Raw genomic sequence first — 24,954 nt, forward strand, 5'->3', positions numbered from 1 at the left:
AGTGGCTGAAAATGTGCCAGGCAAAGCTTCCAAATCCAAAGTTCATCTCAAATCCCAGCTACTGCTACAGAAGTATATGGCTCAGAAGAAGTGAAAAAAACATTTCAATGTGGTGACTGCTGCCAACAGGTTAAACAAATTTGCAGTTCGTCCCTGATCCTCATCTCTGCAATCACCTGGGTCGAGAAGCTATTGAGACCGGTGGTGAAGTGCTGACTCAAAATTTTAAATCATCTGGCCTTTTGCTAGTATTGGTTCCACCTACTTTGTAAAAAAGTTTATGGTAGTCTCCTTGCTTGTGGATGAAAAAGTGGCTGTGAAGAAAATGACTTAAGAACTTTTCTTCTGCCTTAAAATATCACTAAGTTTTAAATGCTGTGTTTACTCTTCAAGGGTATCTAATTTGGGTGACAGTGTAGGCATGCTGTATGTAGGTAGGAAAGCTTCTCCTTACATATGTCACATTGGAATTCTAAACCTACTTTGATTAAGGAACTCAGTAGATTGTCACACAGTCACGTGTTAGTCAGCATTACCTCCCACCACACAGAGAATTCCTACAACTTTGATTTGCTCAAGTGCAGGCAGGTGTTTTATTGGATGACCCCACCTTGTGTTCAGCAGTGTGGATTTAGGGCAGTGAGCCTCCAACTTGTCTTAACTTGTGCTCCCTTTTGAGAATCAGAACACGTGTCTTCTAAGTCTTTGAAATTTCAAAATATAGTAACCTTCATGGCTAAATCAGGATCATTCTCAATGCCTTTAAAGTCTCTACCCACCTCTACCCTCTCCTAATTCTGCCCTGTCCTGACCTCTGCAGTCTCCCTTCCGATGCCCCTCCCTCAGTTATGAATCAAGGGCTTCATAAGCCTGGGGACCAAGATTCAATGTGAGAGAGTTAAGAATGTGACCATGTTTCACTTTCTGACAGAAACACAGCATGGCACATCAGGTGCTTTAGTAGGGACATACCACTTGCAAAGTTGCCATTCAACTGACTTATAAAATGATAAAGAAGTAGTACTTTATTATTCAAAAACAAACACTTCTTTCCATTTCCTCTCTTCTAACTTGAAGGTTTGTGCTGTTCCAATGACCTCTCCCCCTCCCTGAGAGCAGTTTTATTTTAAATAGTTACTTTGAGTTATTAATTCACCAAGCAACATTTCCATTGCCTTCAGGATTTTTGTTCAAATAAAAACTTGTTTTGGGTGTCAGGAGGGAGATTCCTGCGTGGCTGCTGTACTCAAGTTGACTTTCCTGGTCAGAAACCAAGATACCGGGTACCAGCCCATCTGGGCCTGCTTCAAGCAGACCCAATGACTGAAAGTAGGAAAAGGGAACTGCTGCAACCTCCCTCTCAGGAGAATAACGGGGGACTTTGTAAAATGCTGATTGTGAAGCATCAGGTTACCTCTCTGAAAAAGGTTTTCTTGAGGGCAGCCTGCAGAAGGCACTACAGAGGATATCTCACAGTTACATTAATCGTGTGATTCTCAGCCTCTGGGACTTCAGGTTCTTGGGAAATTCTCTGAATTTTGTCCCCAGAAAAACATAGTGAGTTCCCCTGATCTACAGCAGCATGGTTGACAGAAATATAATATGAACCATACACATAATTTAAAATTTTCTAATAGCTCCTTCAAAAACAAAAACCTGGTCAAATAAATTTTAGTAATTTACTTGACACAATAAATCAAAAGCATTATTTCAATATGCAATCAACATAAAATTATTAATAAGATACTTTGTAATTTTTTTCATACTAAGTTTCAAAAATCTGGTGTATGGTTTACACTTACATTTCAATTCACATGCTAGGTTTTCATTAGACATAATTTGTATATAGAATTTACTCTGGAAAAATACTTCAGTTTGAAATATCTAAGATATTTTCTAATAATTAAATTTAGTACCAGTTGTACATTTAGTTAAAATAAAATTAAAAACTCAGAAAAAATAAGGAGGAAGAAGGAGAAGAAGAAAAAGAAAGGGGAAAATAAACCTACCGATGCTTGGATATGCCCGTGGCCCAGGCTGAGGGCCCCAGCCGCAGTGTGGATTCCAGGGTTGTTTTTTACTGCCACAGGGGGGTTGGGGCCACACATTCTGCCACAGTGCAAACAACTTAATAATAAATCCAAGATATTAGCACTCTGATCTTGCAGATTACATATTATGGCATTTAAAAGGGGATATAAAAATTATAAGTAGGCAAACGTTTCCAACATACCAAGAACCACAGAGAATTAAAGCATAACCCTGAAAGTAAAATTCACACTGAATAAAAATCATGATATAGGCACTCAAATTGCCAGAAAGATAATATAGGAATATCTTGCTTGTATTCCCCTAAAAGGTAAGATAAATACTGCTTAGATATCAATACCAATATGATTTAGCCACTTTACCAGCTAATATTCTAAAATAATTTTCAATAAAATCATGATTTAAATTTGAACTGTATTTAATATGACTGAGAAAGACAATAAAAAATGAAGTATTCACAGAAATTAAAAGCAGAAAAACCTAAGGTCAAAAATAAAATATGTACAAAATATCAGCTTTCCTCACTGTGATGGAATTCTAAATCCACAAGCTATGTAAATCTGTATTAAAAAATTACTAAATTGTCATTCAAATCTTTCTAACTTTTTTAAAGATTTTATTTATTATTTATTTTTAGAGAGGGAAGGGAGGGAGAAAGAGAGAGAAAGAGAAACATCAATGTGTGGTTTTGGGGGGCCATGGCCTACAACCCAGGCATGTGCCCTGACTGGGAATCGAACCTGTGATACTTTGGTTCACAGCCCATGCTCAATCCACTAAGCTACACCACCCAGGGCCAAATCTTTCTAACTTTAAATATGCTCTTAATTATGAAATATTTTCCTGAGACTACAAGCAACAAAATAAAATGTAAAATGCTAATATTATTGAGCCACCACTCACCTGGTATTTTGCTCATTAGCATTGTATAAAGATTTATTCCCTTAGCAATCAAGGACACATATTTGAAAGATAACTAAGCTAAAAAGTATTCTTATCACCAATGGAAAAGTTTTAATACTTGTTTTCCACCTCCACCTCCATCCCCACCCTCACTATCAATGATCAGACCTAATTGAGAGACAGCAGATCAATTTTTGTAGCACTGATACCATCAGGGGTTAAATACTGATCTATGGGCCTCTGAGATACTAGCTGCAAATAAAACAGACTGAGAGGTAAATCACTGAGAGTGTGTAGCAAGAAAGCCTGGCCCACATTTATCTGAAGTTCCATGTTTTCAGAAACAAATCCCTTTTTCAATACATTGCATTTATTCCATCCTACAAAGTCAGGTCCATAATGAATGGTTTAATATTTCATAGCAATTCAATACTTTATTTGCATACTCTATATTAAACTAGTAACAGAAATAATCATATGGGAAAAAAGGTAGATTAAAATTCTTTGTATTCAACACTGTTAAAACAAAATTAAAATGTCAGTCATGAAATAACTAATTTCTAAGTTGCCTCTCAGCTCCTTGAGAGCTACAGCAATGTCCTATTCCTAATAATTTATGTATAACCCTTCATTGGTTCCAAACTGAGTGTGCAGTTGCTGTTTATTTATATATCTAACACAATACTGAGTTTAGTGTTGTGTTTAGTGTTTACAAAAAATAAAATTGGTTTTAATTAAAATGTGTTGAGTTGTTTAAAAAATTTTTAATACGTAAGCAAATTAAGAGCTGATTCACACACTTTGCAAGGTATCAATAACTTGCAAAAGTTATCAATATGTGAGTTTTTTAATTATTAAATATTCAATAAATGAACTTAAAAATGGAAAAGATAACATAGATGTTTATAATGAACCTACTTAAAAGTTGATAAACGGTATCTGTATATGCAAATAATTCAAAAATTTTTACACTAACACAATACTCTTTACCATATTTAGAAATACATGAGGATGGAAGGATTCAAAAAAAAAGAAACAGGACTCATGGGCAGGGACAATAGCGTGGTGATTGCTGGGGGGAGAAGGGTATAAATGGTAATAAAATTAAAAAAAAAACAAATAGATAGGCTCAGTCCACTAAAGATTTCAACTTTCTTAGATGATTTGGTAATTTATAATAATACTAAAGATGTTTTATTCAAAATACATGAAAGAATAAAAATGATTAAAAAGTTATTTTATTCTAAGTAATCATGGATGCACAGTAGGCTTACTCACATGTTTTGAAAAGCAAGAGAATAAAAATTATTACCACAAAATGTTCTCATTTTTGTAGCATATCTTCTAGTATGTTACTAGAATTCAATCATATTGATACTGGCTACTATAGTGAATGTTGAAATAAATCATTTGTTAATTTTACTAATTGATCAATTTATTATATTATATACTAATATTTTAATCTTTTATTTAGCAAATTTATAGCCATTTTTAATTTTTGTACATCTATTAAGCATAAATTGGATATTTAATTTATAGCAAACACCTGGAATTGCTATACATAGCAAGTTTAAATTATCTAAATTTTGGAGTATATGTTTATAAATTTTCATACTTGGTAACGATATAAAATATAAGGGTCATACATGTAATACTTTCTGAATTTCTAAAAATTAATTTGTAAAGAAAAGTTTGGATGAATCATTTCAAAATTATGTCAGCCTAGATGCACAGAAACAATGGACAGGTCTTGCTTAAGGCAAATTAAAACTTTTATCAGAAAGCTATATGCCAGGGGCATGATACACATAACAGCTGATGATCAGGTAGAAACTGGTGATCAGATCACCATGTGACATTGCTTTCCATAGAACCCCATTTTTGTCCACAATACTAGGAATACAATAGTAAGCAAAACATACAAAAAAATTAGAAATGAAAATATAGATGGTAAGACCAATCTTAACAATAATTGTCCTCTTATGGATCAAAAGCCATTTCTCAAAGATACCTAATAAATAAACTAACTCTAGATTAATTTATAAAAAGAAATTAAGAAAGAAGGAAAAGCTGAGATAAATCTTTCCTAATCAAGTAAATGCTTCTCAGACAATATCATGTCTGACTTCACAGTATATTTTCTTATAAAGTAGAAATTTGTAAGGTTATGTTTTAATGATGGAAGAAAATAAAATATTAGGGAGAAATATAAGATTGACAAAAACAACAATCATAAAAATTAGTTTACTTGTCTAGGCTTTGAAGAAAAACAATCAATTTGCCTAACAGGTCCACGTGATGGGGCAGCACTTAGAGCACACTGACATTTTCGTTCTCAGTGCTGCTATGAGTTTTTTGCTCTTTTATTCCACAGATAATGTGTATATACAACATCTGTCCAGATGGTATGACATGTAATATGAAAAGTAGAGACATTTATTGAAAAAGGTATGAGATACAAGAAATATTGTAATTACGACAACGATGCTTCAGTCCCCTTCAAAGTAGGCACCTTGGGGCCTCACACAGTTCTGCCAGTCACCATCAGCTGCCCCATCATATTTGCCTGAATCTCATTGACAGTCTGAAATCTTTTCCCTTTCAAAGGTGATTTTAGTTTCAGAAAAAGCCAGAAGTCACAAAGTGCCAAATCTGGGCTGTAGGGGGCTGAGTCACCTGGGTGATTTAATGTTTCACCACAAACTATGCACGAGACATGATGCATGAACAGGCGTGTTGTGGTGATGAAGTTGCCAATCACCAGTTGCCCACAGCTGTGGACTTCTGAATCATCTGAATAGTTTCCCCATAAGAATGATCAAGCTTAATGCAAAATTTAATGCAGATTCGTTGCTCTACCCACTCATTTTGAATTTGACAGCCACACAGTACACATGCTAATTTCACAGCATCTATCACCTTCACTGAAGGTGAAGTCATCATTGTTCATGCATGTGCATTCCAGTCCACTCTCTTTGGCTGCCAGGTTACATGATGTCAGGCAAACCATGCTCTTATACTAACAGTGGCAGGACTTTTTCCAGACAGACTATATATGTGAAATATATTATATGTAAGAAATATATATAAGATGTATATATATGAAATATATATATATATATTTCAGACTAACATGATAATCCAGGACAGTATATTACAAATGCACTGTTTTTTAGAAGAGTTACTAGGAAGGGATACCCTTATTTCAGAACCACCCACTGTTATAGGGTGCAGCCAAGAGGGGGGACCCCAAATAGGCATTTGAAATGGGGTCCAGAACTTAAGGTGTCCAGGAGATTCTAAGATGTCTTCACTGCCCCCACCCAAGGTGTGGGTTGAGGGAAGGGACACATGGAGCAGGGCCTTTGAGAGCTGTTTCCCGTAGCAACAGCCTAGTAGCTAGCCTCTGGTGTGGTCACTTAACATATCTATAGCCTTTGGCTGGTTGCTTAGATATGTTAAATAGCTGTGGCCAGGCTCTGAGCCAGGGAAATGGAAGTAACTACTCCCCCAAGATGGGACTGGGGGGCAGGTGCCCCGAGTTACAGCACCTGTGTGGAAGCTTGGAGCTGATTGGCTCCATGACATGGGGCCACACCTGCCCAGACTCATGATGGCAGTCCAGTAAAACTGGAAGGATATGAGTTCTGGCATGTGAAGTTGAGTGTGGGAGGAGTCGGAAATGGGGCTGCAGAGGAAGACTGGCACAGGGATTTAAACCCAGAGGTGGCAGCCCTGAGAGGGAGAACCATGCGGCTGTGGAAGTGCAGAGAGCATCATTGCTACAGGGGAGAGAGAACCAGGCAGCTTTAGCAGAGTGAAGACTCCCGCAGCCCTGCAAGAGAGAATCACCATGCGGCTTTAGCAGACAACCTCCACTCGGCTTTGGCCGAGTGGCGACCCCCCACCCCACTTGCAGCCATTGTGCAGGGGGAGAAGCACGCGGCTTTGGCTGAGTGGGGACCCCCACAGCTTTAGAAGGGGGAACCACCACCTGGTTTTAGTAGAGATCCCGGCGACTCAGCTGAGGGTGCAGGGAACCCAGGGAGGTCTCCCAGTCGAGATGGAGTACTAACTGGAAATAACCAGAGGACTGCCTGAGCCATGGACTTCTATTTCCTTTCCTGAGATACGGTACTCTGGACTGGGCAAAGGCGGAAGGAAGGAAGGACTGTGTCTGTTTGTGGGTGTTTTAAGGGACTTTGGGATTTTGGTGAAGACATTAGGTCACTACTTTAAGTCTATATAGCATTAAATAAATGTTTCCTTTCCTTTTCACAAATCTCTGACATTAAGAAACGTCTTTCCTCTGGCGGCAGACATGACAGATCTGGGGGCTTTTTTTTCAATAATAGTATATCGTCCCAGGCCCCCCCTTGTTTGTTCTATAACACCACCACCATTACTCAGAAAACAGTTCTGTTACCCTAGAAGCCAAAAAACAAGTAATACAATTAGATCATTTAGTGTTCAGGTTGAATTCAACTTTGTCCATACATGTATTTTTCAATGAATTATATATAAAATGAAAAATGTAACATTAAATTACATGGCCTTATTCAATTTTAGTTCCAGATGCACTTCCACAGACGAGTGCAAGTTTCAACATGCATTCTATTATTAAACATTCCTGATACTGTTATTTTCATCAAAGCATAGCTTGTGCCTAAACTTCCTCACAAATTGGTCAAATAAATATATATTATCTTAGGACACAAATTATACAGACACATATGAGATATTAAAATACACTGAAGTATTTATTACCATTTTATTTTGACTTTTATTTCATGATATTCAAATATGTAAATTAATATCATGTTTGATATTTCTTTAGTTATTTAGAACTCATGAATTAAAAGCATATATATAAAAATATGGAATGGTAATTTGCTCACATCCAATTTCAGAATGAAATAATGAAATATTATTTCTCTGAAAGGTTTAAAAATTAGTATTTCATTTATGTGATTCACTCTCTCATTATTTTAAACATCTTACTGAAGCCATCAGTTCCTCACAAATATTTCTATCTTTGGTATTAAGTCAAATCCTATCCCTAGTATCCCAGAAATATTTGGTGATCTTCAACACACAAATCCCTGACAATAACCCCAGAACATAAGTATTATTATAACCCTCTTTTAAGACAATGAAAGTTTAAATACTAAATAATCTCTCAAGGTTAACATGGCTAGGAATGACAGAAATGAGAATCAAATGTAGGTCAATCCCATCCCCTTAAACACAGCATAACAGTGTGTCTGTTTAATGCATTATGTGATCATTATTTGTTTATAGGTCTATATCCACCACTAATTTATAAACTCCTCAAGAGCATGGACTACACCAAATTCATTCTTTTCTTGTAGTGTAACCCAACAGTGCTTTAACAATAGTTCATTCTTTGAGGAGTGAAGGCCCCATCTCTGGGAGAACATTTTCTGTCCAACACTCTTCCTTGACAAAGGTGACCTTTTTCCTGTGTATCTTACCCATGTCTTCCTCACATGTTAGAATCTATGTGACTTGAATAGATCCTCTGCACCTTTGGTCCCTCACTCCACCTTCCTATGCAGGCTTAACCTCAGGCCCTCCCACCCTCAACCTTTTGACTGGGCCAAAAGTCAGCCTCTTCTCACCTTCTCTATCCCACCACAGTCCAAGCTTAGCCAAGGGTTCATTGGAACGAGTTGTACACTATCCCAACACTACAAAAAAATTATTCCATCCTTACCCCAGCTAGGCTTCAATGTCTATATTTATATGCTGATTTGTTGTGGTTGAGGATCTTAGAAAAGGTTTTGTTCAGTGAAGCCGTGCAGGTAAGTTTTGCTTAAAGCTTCCCTGCTTCTCTTTACTCTGTTTCCCAAAGGTCAGTTCAATGAACATACATCCCAGAGATTTAAAACCTACCAAAGCAAGCTTGGTCAGAACCCTGGGCACCCATCCCAAATAGAAGCCAATTCACTAGCTTCAGTTGTTTTTTCCTTCCTACAAAATGCTTAAGCTTTAGGCTAATAGCCAATTTTGTGTTTCAGTCTGCTCATCAAATGTAAGACAATAGCTATCTCTATTTTCTAAAATATTAGTTTGAACTAGCTCAAAGTTAAAAAGGAAAGCTTTAATTCTACTCTGTAAGCTGTGTGGCTAGGAACACACACATTAGATTATTCATTTAGACTTGTTTCTAATACGGCCCTGGGATATTTGTCATCCCCTATTTTCAAACTTATTTTTTTCTTTTGTTTTCCAAAGTAACAGAGCACCGCTATATGTAATGAATGTCTTACTGGACTCTGAAACATATTTCTTAAATATGATTAAGTAAACCTAATTTCCTCATAATAAGAATTTCTAAAATTTATCATCCTCTAGTGACTCATTTGTATTTCTACATTAAATGCAAAAAGTCTTTATTCTGAGAAACCACAAGTACACATTATTTATTTATTTAATTATTACATAAGGCAGAAGCATGCCTTCTGCCACAGAGGTTTAGGATTCTAACATTGGCCATCTATATAATTAGATGTGGAAAAGTCTAAATACAAATTATGATATAAAGAACACATTGTTGATAAATATATCTTCTCTGCAGCTCTTCTGTGACAACTTCCCACCTTTCTTACATCTTTTTCTCTTCCACTTTTCTTAAATGATAGATACTTCACTTAGAATTCCAGTCCCACCATTTACTAATTGTATGATCTTGACAAAGTAACTTAACCTCTGTGTGCCTTAATTTTTTTTAATAACTGAAAAACAGGACACAGTCAGAAGCACTACCCTATAGATAGACTATAAAAGTAACACTTGTGCTACATAAAACTGTTGACTGGAAGCCTTCAATAAATACTACTTATGCGATCAACAGTACACTGCCACTAGATCAAAATGGATTAAGCTCTGATGTGTTGCTCCATTTCAATGAGCACAGTTCAATATACTGTTGATCCTTTTGTTTTGTGTTATCTCTACAAGTAAATATCATCCCTCTCGTATTGAAACTAATACCATTGTCTTCTGATAAGTTTACCTCTAGATTTTTTTGTCCAAAACTGCATATATTCTAAGATCATATCAACAAGCCTTAAAAATTATATCAATCTACATCTTTCCCTAGCTAACACTTCTAACTAAATTGCTAAGAGATATGAGAGCAGATAAAGGGATGCTCATCTTTTTACTGATGCAGTATTTTGTAGTGTGAATAGATGTGGAATATGCTCAAGAAACAGCTCTCTTTGACATTCACTGTCTCCCTGAAATTACCCTGGGCTTTGCCATACTCAGATACCTTTCCCCACACAATACACCTTGTCAAGAAAATCCTTCCACATCTTTACAAATACTCAGGTTCTACCAATCAGTTAGAGGCAGAGCGAAAGCAGTGCTATTCACTTTATCTCTGTGCTCCCTTACACACTATCCCAAAGGTGGGAAATTCAACAGGTTGGTGGCGTTTATTATCACAATTGGGTTACATATGTTTAATAATTGATGCCTTAGGTGAAAGCATATAAATAATTAGGTAGACTAAGAACTCTCTACTCTCTACTTTTTTCCTCTGACCCTAAAGGACATGACCTTTTGAAGTAATAGAAGGGTATGATTTGAGACTTACCTTTATATTTACAACTTGAAATATATGATGCAGACCTGCACTGTACTTTGATTTTAGAGTATTGAGGCCGAAGGAAAAAAAATCAGATAATGCAGTTTTCAACAGCACCAATCAAATCCAACTTTATAAAGTATTACTTTGCCCTATTTTAAATCATTATGCATTAATTCACAAAAAAATCCTGTAAAATGTGAATAGGAGAAGATCCATTTATTCTGTATACATTGGTTGAGATATTATTTTAACAACAATATCTAAGTGTTCTCCATAAGCACACCTTTATTTGTTATTGTAAGCTTGTGGTATGGCCAGGATTAACCAAATTTGACATATATTTCCCCATCTTTTAAGGTTCAGTATAAATCCACTAACACCTCTGGCAGTAACATATTGAGTCAAAAACTTTATTCCTTTTTTGACTCAATATATTTCCTGATTTATGCATGAATCATATTTGTCATTTCAACTAGTCACTTGACTTTAAAAACAAAGTTAACAAATAAATAAGTAAATCAAAGATTATTTTTTTACAAAATGTAGCCTTTACTAAATATTAGGACTTTGGGTCCTCATCATGCTATCAAGTTTTTAAAATTTTCTCAAGGGTGACAGTGGACACATATTACTCAGAAGGGCCATTAATGTCCTTGCTTCCCACAAACACATGATGTCAGCTAACTTAGACATCACTGACAATGTTTTCTTGTCCATATTTTTAATTCCTACTTCATTGTGTTCTTTACCACCATATTCTTAAGGAGCTTAATACCAACTCAATTGTTATCAATTGTTATAGAGCCCTTAATATTCCAGCTCTTTTTATTTGACCACTCCTTTACATTTAATTCTCTTGCAAAAGATGTAATAGAGTAGATCAGAAAAATAAATGATGATTCTATAACATCATTCTCTGCAAGGCATATATTTCTTTAAAGAAATTTTTTATTTACTTATTTTAGACAGAGGGGAGGGAAGGGAGAAAGAGAGGGAGAGAAATATCGATGTGAGAGAAACATTGATAGGTGCTTCTCAAACACCCCTAACAGGGGACTGGCCTGCAACCCAGGAATGTGCCTTAAATGGGAATCAAACTGGTGACCTTTCAGTTTTGCAAGGCATGCATTTCCATTGGCTTGAAGTCAGTTGTCTCCAAACTCAGGGTGAGTTCCATTCTATTTAGTATCATGCCCAAGATAATAAGGGTCAAATCCTACTTCTATGATTGACTACAAGGCCATGCATTTGAGGTTATCTATCAGCACCTACTTTTGTGGCATTATGCCTCCAAAAGTACCTTACAGTATATAATCCCTATGTTGTGCTCTGGCATAACCTAACATGACCAATTCCTTACAATAAACACAAAAATAGGATTTCAGACCATTTTAACATATGTGTATACATTTAATCTCTCCAACTAAAGTATGAGATCTTTCAACACACAGGTTATGTCTAATAACATTTATCCCCTTTAGTGCCTAGATAGGTATCTTCTACTGACAAGTGTTTGTTTTGTTTCCAAGTTAAAGGCAGCAAACATCTTCTTCTGTAAACCCAGACTAATTTTTCAACCCCCTACCTACTAACTCCACTCACATAAATTATGTGTCTCTCAAATCTAATAGCCAGCATAAATTCCTGGTTTCACAAGACCCTTGTTTCCTTTTCCTTCCAAACAATTCCTCTCACCACAGACTCATCCAATTTTATTTAAATGACCACAGCATTTATACATTGCTTAGGCCAGGGATCTGAATCTCATCCTGATTCTTCCACTCCTTTATCTTTCAGGTCCAATCTATTAATATTATTAAGATTTCTTCTCTGTAATAATGTATATCAACTCCATAAACTTCCTGCCATCTCCACTTCCTCCTCCTAAGTTCAAACTTCTTTCCTGTCTCCCCTTCAGTTACTGCAATAGACTAACTAGTTATTGGTCCTCATGCTTTTCCTTTTATTTCTCTCCAAACTAGCTGCCAAACAATATCCACAATTTTTTTTTTCAATGTGAATCTAATTATCATTTCCCTCTCATGCCTTTCCTCCATTGTCAATATTCTTCAGTGGCTTCCCACAGTACTTCAGATAAAACCCAAAGTTTTACCAGACCCTAGAAGGCTCTGTGTTATCTGCTTCTTTCCTAACTTTCTATAGTTATTTCTTATAATTCTCCCCTTCATCCATGTAGATAAACCCAGTAAGGCCTTAATTCCTCATACATGCTGTACTCTTTTTTAGACACTTCCACAATTAGAGGCTGTTTTACTTTTTAAAATACTAGTAAAGAACACTGAGTCTTCCACTCTGACAAGAAAATCTAGTCACAAGTTGTTAGGAACTGCCCTGCCTGGCTTCAGAAGCTGTAACCCCCCATGGCTAAGGCTGAGTAAAATGACTTTGGGATCATAAGCCACTAAGGAGACAAAACTTATCCTCCCAGCAGGGGTGCAGCCTCTGCCCCCTTTACTTCACCCTGATTGGCCTATGGAGGATGGCTGGATAGTCAATGACCATTAAGATTCCCCAAGGGAGGGACAACCTAAGACAGGCACAGCAGCAAGGAGGCCCATCAGGGAAGGATTTAGGGGACTATAGAAAAGCAGTGATGGACCTTCACCCCTTGGTTTTGTTATAGCTGGAGTCCTCATTCTATCTGTAAGAAGTCTCCTAATCTTTTGGCTACCTTACTTCCCCCACCGGACCTAAGCGTGAAACAATGCTGGAGGTGGGTGTGGCCCTGTGCTGGTATGGGCAGTTTCCAGGGCAATCAGGCCTAAGAAAGAATGCATAAAATCCTGTGAAACCCGCTATGCTAAGAATACCCTGAATTTAAATGATAAGGGTCCAAGCATAAAATGAGTTTGTTTCACTCTATCTATCTGACCCTGACTCAGAATAAGCCTTTATAGTTCTTTGAATGTTATCTATTGTTTGATCTTTACTGCCTGACAATTATTGATGGAGCCCCCCCACAAGAAGTGATTAGGATAAACATGAGATAAAAAGCTTTAGGAGTGAAGGGGTTAAAAACAGATGCTAAAGCAACTTTACAATTATGAATGTCCACAATTCAAACTGGAATGCCAAGAGTATATCTCCATATTAGTGATTTTTAAATGTCTGATTATAAAATCCTCATATTTGTATGAGATTGGTATTTATTATATGATCGAACATATTTTTATAATTTTAGTACTTATTGAATAGTATATACTATATCTAAGTAAAACTGAAACATTTCATTTGTAATAATAATATTTCCCTTTTGTTTTAATAAGCAATATATATTTTTGACTATGGCATAATTTTCCTCTGATTTAGAAGTCCAAAAGAAAATATTGCAAAATCAAATTGATACCATTCCAGAATAAACCAATCTTCATGTTAATGGATATAGCATTTGATATTTGGAAGCCACTATTTACTACTAAAAGTAAATATAAGGTAACAGTTTGTAAAGAAGTAAAATTAAGAAGATACAGCTTTCTTTTTACTGCCAGAATCAAACAGCAGGAGAAAGCTAGCTCCCAGGGGCTCTCGTTCAGTATTTCAACACCTCATCGTTGAAAATGATATCTAGCCATGTCACCTTACTTGTAGATAATGCTTAAAAATCTGGCCAAGGGCCAGTTTTAGAACCACCACAAAAGTACAAAAGTGCTCTGACCTGGACAAGTGTGTTGAGATCACATAACAACTTATACCAAGGAAACTAAATACAGCCAATGATTTCCAATAAAAACACAGCACTGCAAGCCATCACCAAATCCAGCTTCCTGAAGAGCTTGCTAATAAATAATGAAATAGGGAAATGCATCAGGCAAACAGGTCTGGAAGTCATCTGCAGACATTCAGTCAGGATATGTTTTCATGTGATGTCAAGTAGTTACTGTGGTAAACTCTTCATATTTAATAGTTTGCTGAGACAGGTAAGAAGAAAGTCCATTAACACATGAAGATAATATAGTCCATTAAAAGTGCTAAAATAAAAAGTAATTATTATGCCAAATACTGTCCTTGGTGCTAAAAATATGACAAATAAGGTGAAAACCCAATTCTTTCAGAGCTCCTTGTCTAAAAAAAAAAGGAATTTATAAACAAATTAAAGCTAATATAAAAATTGATATAAAAGAGGAATACCAAGTAAACAGGAAAGGAATTCTTCACACAATTCAGTTACCAGTAGAGAACATGCTCTGTATGCATAGGGTGATGAGGAGAGTCTGGGGAGGACACTGTCAAAAGGACTTCAAGAGAAATTAACCTTTGAACATATTTTGAGCATATTTTGGAGAAAAAGGAGTTAACCAGGAAGCAAAGGGTTCTTTTCTTAGGAAAGTGATGCTCTCAGGTGAGAACTAGGTATAATGAACATATTTAGTTATCTAAGAACTGGAATCCAATAAGTCATAAAAACTAGTAATAAAAATAACAACTCTTACTCATTGAGAGTTTACTGTTTACCTAGATAATTGTATTTAATCCTATGAGGTATATATAATTATTTTTCCATACTACAAATGAAAAACCTCAAGTTCAAAAATCAGAAACAGGATCTGACCCTGAATAGTCATTTAAAAAGTATGAATTTATTACAGAAGTCCTTACAGAGTTTAAAAATAAAATAATAGAAATGCATAGTGAGCGGTATAGAATTGCCGACAGACTTGATCCTGCAGAATGGAAGATCAGTGAACTTGATAGTGGTGAATAGTATTTAAAATGAAACAGAAAGAAAAAGTAAACAGAAGCATTAGTGATGTTTTACAATAACCTATAGTTACAAAAACCAGATCAGGGATTTCCAGGGGATAGGTAAGTGAAGAAGACTGTGTTAATGATTACACAACTGTATACATAGTCATCATAATGCACACTTAAAATTGGTAAATATTATTATTTACAATTATACTTCAATAAAGATGATTAAAGAAAAAACTGATTAATGGGTAACTCACCATTTGGCTTAAAAAAAGACCATGACATATCTCATGGAAATAAAAAAAATGAAATTTATGTAATCTAAATAATGAGATTTAAGTAACATTAAAGGCAACAGAAATCTGTTTCTCTAAATTTCACTTTTCAGATATACTTGAATGTTAACCTCTCTGGCTGCCTTTAGTATATCAAAGTCTTCTGGAGTTAGTATAGCACCCTTTACTCTACTAGCCTCTAAATCTTCCAAGATTCTAGGACAAGACTGTACACACAGTGATTGGGTTCTATATGTTAACTATTGCTGATAATCTAAGCAGTCTAGTACAAAAATAATTTAAGATTTCCATAAACATAGGTTTGTTTTTTCATTACAAATTCCATATAAATCTTAAGCACACAAGCTCAAAGAAAAAGCATTGTATTATTGGAAATCATCCCTGATCATAACACAGTATAAGAATTAGTTATTTTATTAAACTTTTAAGGCTGTAGCTCCTATAAATAAAAATAAATAGCATTCAACAGATTTTCTTTAAGAAACATTTTATTGTAAAAAATAAAACTTTAAAATTAAAGATGAGAGCTACAATCAAATATAATAAATCTTTCCTTAAGCTAACCAGTAAAATTTATTGCAGTTCTGTGATACCATTAAACATTGACCTGTTTTATTCTCACATTATCTTTCTTTTCCTTTAGAAAGGAGCACAATATTTTCCCTAAAAGGAAGAAGGTTAGTGGTAACACCTTTCTGGAAATTGTATGTCACACTGCAAAGGTCACAGAATGAAATATGTTTATCTCATTTAAAACATACTGCTACACATTATTGGTGTTAAAATAGAATGTAAAGTATATAAAGGGATACAATGAAATAAGTTAAACTCAAATTCTTTTATTTTATTATACAAATAAAATCTCATTTAATTTGTTTTATTTGAAAATCAGTTTGAGAGAATGTTTAAAGCCTGAATATTTCATTACTATAGATACAAACCATCTATTGAACACTTCATTATATGGTCACAGACCGACTTTAACAAATAATCTTAAACTATTCAAATATTAATAAAGAAAAGAGGGTGAGGAGAATAAATTGCATCATTTTAAATGCATAACCTAAGTCATAGTCTCCAATACTTACAGTTTATAAATAAATACCAGCATTACCATGATTAATACTTAACTTTTAGATAGAAATTACTGAAACACTTTTTAAAAGAAAAAAAAAAACAGAAAGCCATTTTTATTTAAAATTATTTAATTTGGAGATAACATTTCAATGCTATAAATAGTTATGTTTTTCTAAACTATTATAATGACCTATATCAGATTTCTTTGGAAGTTCTATCCCAGCTAAAAATTGATACAGATTAAAGTAACATTTGTATTTATTTTAAAAAATCAGTAAAAGTGGCCCTGGCTGGCGTAGCTCACTGGATTTGTGGGCTGCAAACCAAAGTGTCGCAGGTTCGATTTCTAGTCAGGGTACATGCCTGGGTTGCAGGCCATGACCCCCAGCAACTGCCAATTGATGTTTCTCTCTCTCTCTCTAACTCCCCCACTTCCCTCTCTAAAAATAAATAAATTTATTAAAAAATCAGTAAAAGTGAAGAAACTATAGTAAATTTTACTACATATTGTTCATACCAAATTTTGCTCTCTATATCAAGATTATTTTTTATATTACTGAAAAATTAACTTTATATCTTATTTTGACCTATATTTTTCCCAGTAGATAGTTCTCCTTTCAATATTTTAAGCAAATTTAGTTTTCTTGTTTTTTCTCTTCAAACCCTAACAGAAATCCTCAACATCTTAAATATACTCAGTTCCTTAAATATTCCCAGCACCCTGGTATAAAAGATACCACAAATGTTTATTGAATACATACTTTTTTTCCTTCTCTAGGCAGACTGAAAACTAGTATTATATAGGATATATATGTGTATGTGTGTGTGTGTGTGTAGTTACATTTATGTGATAATCCACAACTCACTTTTAAAAATGAAATGAAACATGATGCTTTGTTAAGATCATTCAACATGAAAGTCAATTAAGAAGTTACAGTTTCTTCAGGCCACTGGTTTAAGGAAATAGAGAGTGGATCTTAGAATAGGCTCTAGATTACCTGCTAAAGATGGTTAAGCTTCTCACCTACAAAATGAAGTAGCTGTCTACACTGACAGATGCTATGCAGACTCTAATCTGTCCCGGCCACCATTTTTCTTAGGAATATTCACTTCAATATGCACACTTGGTGATAGATGATGATTACAATTTACAACAGAATTTGCAGTTATCAGCAACCTATTTACAGACTTGTAAAGTGAAATGGCCCAGGATTTGTATCACAGTGGAAAATGCTTTGCATACATTTATAACCTCCACATTTTGAAATTCATTTAATACTTCCACTGAAAACAGATCAATATTTCAATAAATTTAGCAGTATTTACTTACTAAGATGAGCCAAGTACGTTTTCATCCTTGCAAATGAATCATAAAGTTTAATTCCACAGCATAACTTCTCTCTGAGCCTGTCACATTGATTTCTAATGTTTCACTGGCCTAAAATGATCAATGTTAAAACTGTGGTTGTTCTTGTGGATTGTAATGAAATGTAAAAGGAAAAAAACATCAATTTCTTCCAGCACACATTTGTTAGAGTTGAGTATCTGCTTGAAAGAACATCAGAAAACTGAAAAATATACCTTCTCACTTGCTGTAGTAGATGGACATTCCATGTGTGGTAATTATTTGTCCTGCACAGCATGGTCAAGACTACTCACTAATCCAGCAAATGATGTTACAATAAAAGGTATGATAAAATAGAAATTAATTATAAGACCACATAAAAAGTAACAAAACAGAATATATCTCAGACTATTCTTTGCAAGGCAAGGGATATGGAATGTGGACCACTGACTGGTCTGTATTCTGTGCAACTGGAAAAAAATCTCCATGCTGAAAGGAGATAATCCAGTTCAGTGTATAGTTGATCTCAGGCGACAAGGCAAAACTCACAATATGAAACTATAGATTGAAGCAACTTACACCCTATTGTTTCTAAAGCGTATCTTTTGAAAATATCATGAGTAAAAAATAATCTTGCATTAGACCAAGCAGTTCTTCTAATCCAATATTTATTCTCTAAAGAAATAATTGGGGAGATGAGTATGAGTCATTGCCCTTCATGACTTCATCCTCACATGTTTAGAATGTAAAATGAGATCACTCACCACTCTCTAATAATGTTTCTCAGACTTTTCACCCATGGATGTAATTTTTTAATTAAAAATTATTTCTTTTAAAAGTAAAATATATTTGAAATTGTGATGTACACAGTAGACAAAAGCAGGGCCCCTTTCTCAGAAACGGAGGTTCAGGGCCTAGCTTCCTGTGCCCAGACACCTTCTCAGCACACAGCATACTGGGAGTGCCTTCATGGGCCTTGGAGCTCTGAGAAACAGCTTCCAAACCACTATGCATCTAAAAGCTTTGGAAGCCTACTTCTATTTACTACTCCCATTCAAGAAAGATTCCTCAAGTGTCTCTCTCTCCTTTCATTTGCCTTAAAATGGTCATTTTCAAATTAGTTCTCAAGGCTTCAGAAACATCTATCCAACTGCCCACTCAACGCTCATATGTGAATCTCTCAAGGGCACCTCAAATGCAACATCATCTAAGACTAAGCTCCTTTTCTTAACAGAGATCACTATCACTCACATGACAACTCATGCAGAACACCTGGAATCATCTTGAACAACTACCTCTCACTCATCCCAAACAATTCCCAACCATCTCTTAAGCTATGCTTAAGCTACTCATTCTGAAATGTACTTTCTCAAAGCCATCTATTCTACTGCCATTAAACTGGTTCAAGCTACCATTATGTCTTCTTCCAAGCTACTGCAACAACTTTCCAACACATTTCCTTCCTATTCACTTTTCTAGTTTTCTAATCTATTTGTTCACATAGCATTTAGTTATGACCTACATTTTCCCTATTGAAAATCCTTCAGTGGTGTCCCACTGCTTTTAGAATCAGAAGCAAACCTCAATATAACCTAAAATGATTTGACCACACCACTAGCTTCCTTGGTCCCTGTCCTCCAGCAATATAGCATTCTCTCATTCTCTCAAATCTGCTGGCTCCTCCTTGCTCCAGGGCCTTGACACAGATAAAATCAAGTCATCCATTTATACCTTGTCCTATCATTTTGGATTGGGATCATTTATCACAATTATAAATCAACATGCAATTCCATTTCTATTGGCTGTATGCTCTGGCTCACTCTCATACTCTAGCACAAGGCATAATGTCTTGCATAAAATAGAGCTTCAGCAGTCTCTATCAGCTGAATTAGTAAATGATAATCTGGGATCTGGGGGAGAATATGACCTATCTTTCATTTGACTTTCATAGACTTTTGACCAGATTTAAACTTTAATTTTTTTAGTCTTTTCTCAAGAAGTAGATCAGCCTCATTTTAGATTCTGAAATTGCTTTTCCAGGGTTTTTTTCCAGCTCCATTATAACTTTAATGAGGTTGAAGAATGTCTATAATCATATATACAAATAAAACATTTATACATATGATTTTATGTACAAAGATTCTACTAAATGATTATACTTTGTATTAGTGTTTTCAAAACCATTATGATCAAAGAGCATGAGTCTTCAATATCCTTTTAAGTATCCAGGAATATCAGTACTTTTTGTAATTCACAAGCATTACAGAAAGACAGGTTAGTAGAAGAGGGATATATCTCAGGTCACTAAGCTTTGCCAGAGACCATAAATCTCAGATCCCTAACTCCATCAAACAACAGTGAATCTATTTTTAATTCATTCCTGGATATTTAGCTATAAGTGCCTCTGGTTCACTTACAGATATTGATCTGTTCAAAAGCAAAGAGGCCTTCTGCCACATTAATTTTTGATCCTCTGCCCCACAGCAACCTGGTATTATTTAAGAAAGTGTGGCTAGCTAAATTACTGACCAGACTCATGAAAATATTGATATTTAAAGTTCAAAACCACTGATTTGGGGTTATTCATTAAGATAAATATAAATTAAATAATTTTAATATTTAAATTTTTTTGTAATTTCTTTATTATTGTTTTATTTTCATTGTTGTTCAAGTACAGTTTTCTGCCTTTTCTCTCCACCCCTCCCCACCACTCCAGCCCTCCCCACCTCCCTCCCATTTCCATCCCCCTTGTTACTGTCCATGTGTCCTTCATACATGTTCCTGTAAACCCTTCCCCTTTTCCCCTGAAATTCCCTCCCCTCTCCCTGCTGGTCACTGTCAGCCTGTTCTCTATTTCAGTGTCTTTGGTTATATTTTGCTTGTTTGTTTTGTTCTTTAGGTTCCTGTTGAGAACAACAGGAAGGTGAGATCATATGGTATTTGACTTTCACTGACTGGCTTATTTCACTTAGCATAATGCTTTCCAGTTCCATCCATTAATTTTTTAAAAATTTACATGAACTTTTCTTGAATAGTTAGGTGTTAAGTGTAGATTACACTAAGATAATCTACATTTAAAATAACAAAGTAATTATTAATTTCACAACTAATAAAAATGTCTACTGACTACCTATTATAAAAAAATAAAAATACATTAAATAAAGCAATAACAATGTCAATAATAGTCATTTCAGAGTATTTATTATATTCTGATTTCAATGCAATTTTTTCTACAGATAAAATTTAATCCTAATAATAATCTTATGAAGTAAATTAGTATATTACTGTATTGGGATTATTCCTATTTGATATATGGAAAAAATAATATTTAGAAAGCAAAGATACTTGCCAAAGGTCATACAAAGCAAGAAGGCAAAGCAATAATTTATATTGAGGCTGCCTCCCTGGAAGTACAAATAATGATTCAAGCATACTCTGTTGGGTCTCAGCCCAAGGGCAAATGCAGGAAACCTCCTCAGCATTTGGCTTCCTCACTACTGACTTTGTCATGAGGGAAGACAGAAAGTTTTTGACTCTGAGGAACAGCAATGCCAGTGATTAAGCAATAACTTAGGAAGTTTATGGACAATAACCTGTCTTCTTATCTCAGAGATATCTAGTTTGCATTAAATTCAGTATTCCATTTGTAATATTCTGGGAAGCATGGATATAACTGACACAGCATTTTTGGAAAATCTATTCAGTTACGGGATGATTTAGGCATGAAAAGTATATTCAAGAAGGAAGCGTGTATACCAGTAACAGTAATTAAAGGTACCATTATAAAAAATACAACAATTCACAGGTTTCAGATATCTTATTCTTTTAGGAGATTCAGGGAAGATTTCAACAGGTAGGCTATGGATATAATCATCAAACAATGTTACAATCTGAATGTGCATATGAATAATCTGGGAATCTTGTTAATGTATAGATTCTGATTCTGTGGATTTGGGTGGGTGGGACTTAAAATTCTTTATTTTTTTAAATGCTCCCAGATGAAGCAAGTTTATTGGTTTAAGGACCACACTTTGGATAGCAAAATGAGTCTCAGCATATAAACAGTATGAACAAATCTATAAGACAGGAAAGAATCACACTTAATTTGAAGAATAGTCAGCAGCACTCTTTCCCTGAAGAAACAACAGATGGAAAGAAATATTTAAAGCAAATCACGGAAGGCCTTGAGTAACTGCTTATTACTCTAAGATTTTATCTCAAGTACAACACTTGTTCTCAAAGAAACAAGTGTATCTTCAACTTGACAAAAGCAATGTTAAAAAGAACTTAAAGATAAATGATTTATCAATTTAGTGAAGGCTGCCATTCCCTCTACTTTATTAAAACTAAAGCTCTAATTTATATTAAATATACATTCACATCAATAAATTTTTAAGTCTAATTTTACACCACTTTAAATCAAGTATTGAAGACTGCCAATTCACACATTTCCATGTTATCCATTTTTTACCAAAAATGTGTTCTAAAAAGTATGCGAACATCAACTGCTCTGCAGCAATTCATTACTTAATAGCATGGGATTAAATATATTTACTATGTAGCTTATTTTAAATAGCCAACACGGCAGATTAACAGAAAACCCCATTTTTACAATTCAGCAATTAATTACTTAATAGTATGGAATTAAATATAGTTACTATGTAGCTTATTTTAAAAAGCTCAACACATCAGATTAACAGAAAAACCCATTTTTACAATAAAAGTTAAAGTGAACTCCTCTTGTTTTTCAAAAATGAGCTATTACCTCAAGCATTTATTATTGGTTTCAAATGTTTTATTCACTCAACTCATATGATCCCACCATAGCCTGTTCTTTACAGCAGTATTATTTTACTAATGTATTTTAATTAAAGTAATGAAAATACCATTCTAATGAATTAATACATAACTGGCCTATAAAAATTTAGTTTAGGTATAGGAGACATCCAGGTTTTATGATGCTTGAAACATTAATTTTAGAGGACTTTTTTAGAAAGATTAGAAGAATTGAAAATGGTTCATGATTGTTCAGAACCCAAAAGCTTATGCTTCAGTAGCATCATAGTAAATAAGGTTCAGTTTAGGAACTATAGAACCCAAGTTTAGTTACATTATATAGTTGATTGGTTAATCAATTCATCCTTATTGGGTACCTGCTATATTCCAACACTACAGAATATAGCCAGTACTATTCTAGACAGTGAGGGTAAAATATTAAATGAAACAAACTTTCACCTTCATAGAACCTATGTTCTAGAGGTGGGAAGCAAAATAACACATAAATAGATCAAACATATCCACAACATGTAGAAAAAGAGAAAGACTATGAAATTTAAATAAGGTAAGGAGACAGAAAACAGTTTAGGAGTGGCTATTTTAGCTGAAATGGTCAGGGAAGGTATTCAGAATCTGATACTTAATTAAATTCTTTCATAATAAGAGAGAGGCAGCCAGGCTAAAAGGGTTTTTTTTGTTTTGTTTTGTTTTGTTTTGTTTTGTTTTGGGGGGGTGTAGTTTTATCCAAAGTAGAGAGAGGAGGTGAAAAATAAATATTTGCTGAAACATTAAATGAATAAATCTTGGGCAAAGTATTTTGAGTAAAGTGGAAAATGTAAAGGCCCTGAGATGAGCATAATTTTCAATTTGGGGAAATGAAAAGAAGACCTGTGTGTAGAGAAAATCAATTATGGGAAGAATGACAGGAGATGGGGTTGGAATAAGAGGTCACAGAAATCGAGGGTTCTCAGGCCAGGTTGCACATATACCAACTGAGAAATTTTACAAAGCACCAATGCCTAGGACCTAATGGAGATCAGTTACATCAGAAGGAGGGGAACCTGGTGTTTGCACAGAAGCATTTGTCTTCAAGCCATCCAGGTGAATCTGCTGTGCATCCAGTGTTAAAAACCAGTGGTCCACAAACTTAAAGTCATAGTAAGAATTTGGATTTTAGCCTATCATCAAGGCGTTCCATAAGAAAGTTATAATCAGGGGAAAACCAATAATGTCAAGATGCAAATTGCCTTAAATTAAGATTCAGAATAAATACTTTGGTCAAATTCCTCTTTTTTATCTATGTAATTTGTGCATTTATACAAGAACATAAAGAAAACAACAAAGAGAATCACATGCAAAGCAGAGTATGGTATAAAATGTTTTCTATTCTATCAAATTATGATATGTATACAGAGTAGGACAAAAGTATGTTCACAGGTGTTTATATGAAAAATTATATAATATTTAATAAATGATAATACAAGAATAAACTGTGTTTGGGGTACTCACAATTGTAAACCTACTTTTGCCCCACACTGTATAATATACTAATAAAGAATTCCAAAAGTTTCTCACTCATTATATAAGAAAAATAATATTCACTCTCCTTCACCTAGACCACCTCAAACTACATAGACTTAAGAATATTAAACTGTTAAAGCCAACTTCTTTTCCTTGCACATAATTCAAATTCCCCAGGACAGTCTGACAGTACAGAAGTAACAGAAAGCTGAATCAGTTGTATCTCAAAAATCTGACTTCTTCTAGTAGCTCTGTGATTTCTAGAGGGCAAGGCAGGAAGGATACTTCAGTTGTTTCAAAATTGATTTACAATCTTCCTCTTCACTGCTACCTCTTCCCAGTTCTTTATACTCCTTACCTACATTTTTATAGCACTTACATCTTCTATCATAGTCTATAGAGTATTTATTCATTTATTCTTTATATTGTCTATCCTCCCAACTAGTACACAAGCTCCACGATAATTTTGTCATTGTGTTTACTGATGTATCCCAGTACCTGCAGAAGTACCTAGTATAGAGTAGGCACTCAACAGATGCTTATTAAAGGAAGGAAAGAAAGTGAATGTGGTCATTATTCCTGTTTTCAAGATGAAGACACTGAGACTTATAGTGAATATGAATTACCCAAGGTCACATCTTTAGAAAATGACAAAT

General features: G+C 34.7%; 1 protein-coding gene and 1 long non-coding RNA gene across 6 annotated transcripts in view; one reads left to right on the forward strand and one right to left on the reverse strand.

Annotated features, from left to right (window-relative positions):
- Positions 1-24,954, reverse strand: part of GALNT13 (polypeptide N-acetylgalactosaminyltransferase 13) — a 494,468-nt gene that overhangs the window by 382,559 nt on the left and 86,955 nt on the right. The gene's annotated exons all lie outside the window — the stretch shown is intronic.
- Positions 16,813-18,607, forward strand: LOC118500108. Its single transcript, XR_004902638.1, has 2 exons — positions 16,813-16,936; positions 17,128-18,607. It is a non-coding gene; the product is annotated as an uncharacterized LOC118500108 (long non-coding RNA).

Source organism: Phyllostomus discolor, chromosome 4 (assembly GCF_004126475.2).
Source record: "Phyllostomus discolor isolate MPI-MPIP mPhyDis1 chromosome 4, mPhyDis1.pri.v3, whole genome shotgun sequence".
Lineage (NCBI taxonomy): Eukaryota > Metazoa > Chordata > Mammalia > Chiroptera > Phyllostomidae > Phyllostomus > Phyllostomus discolor.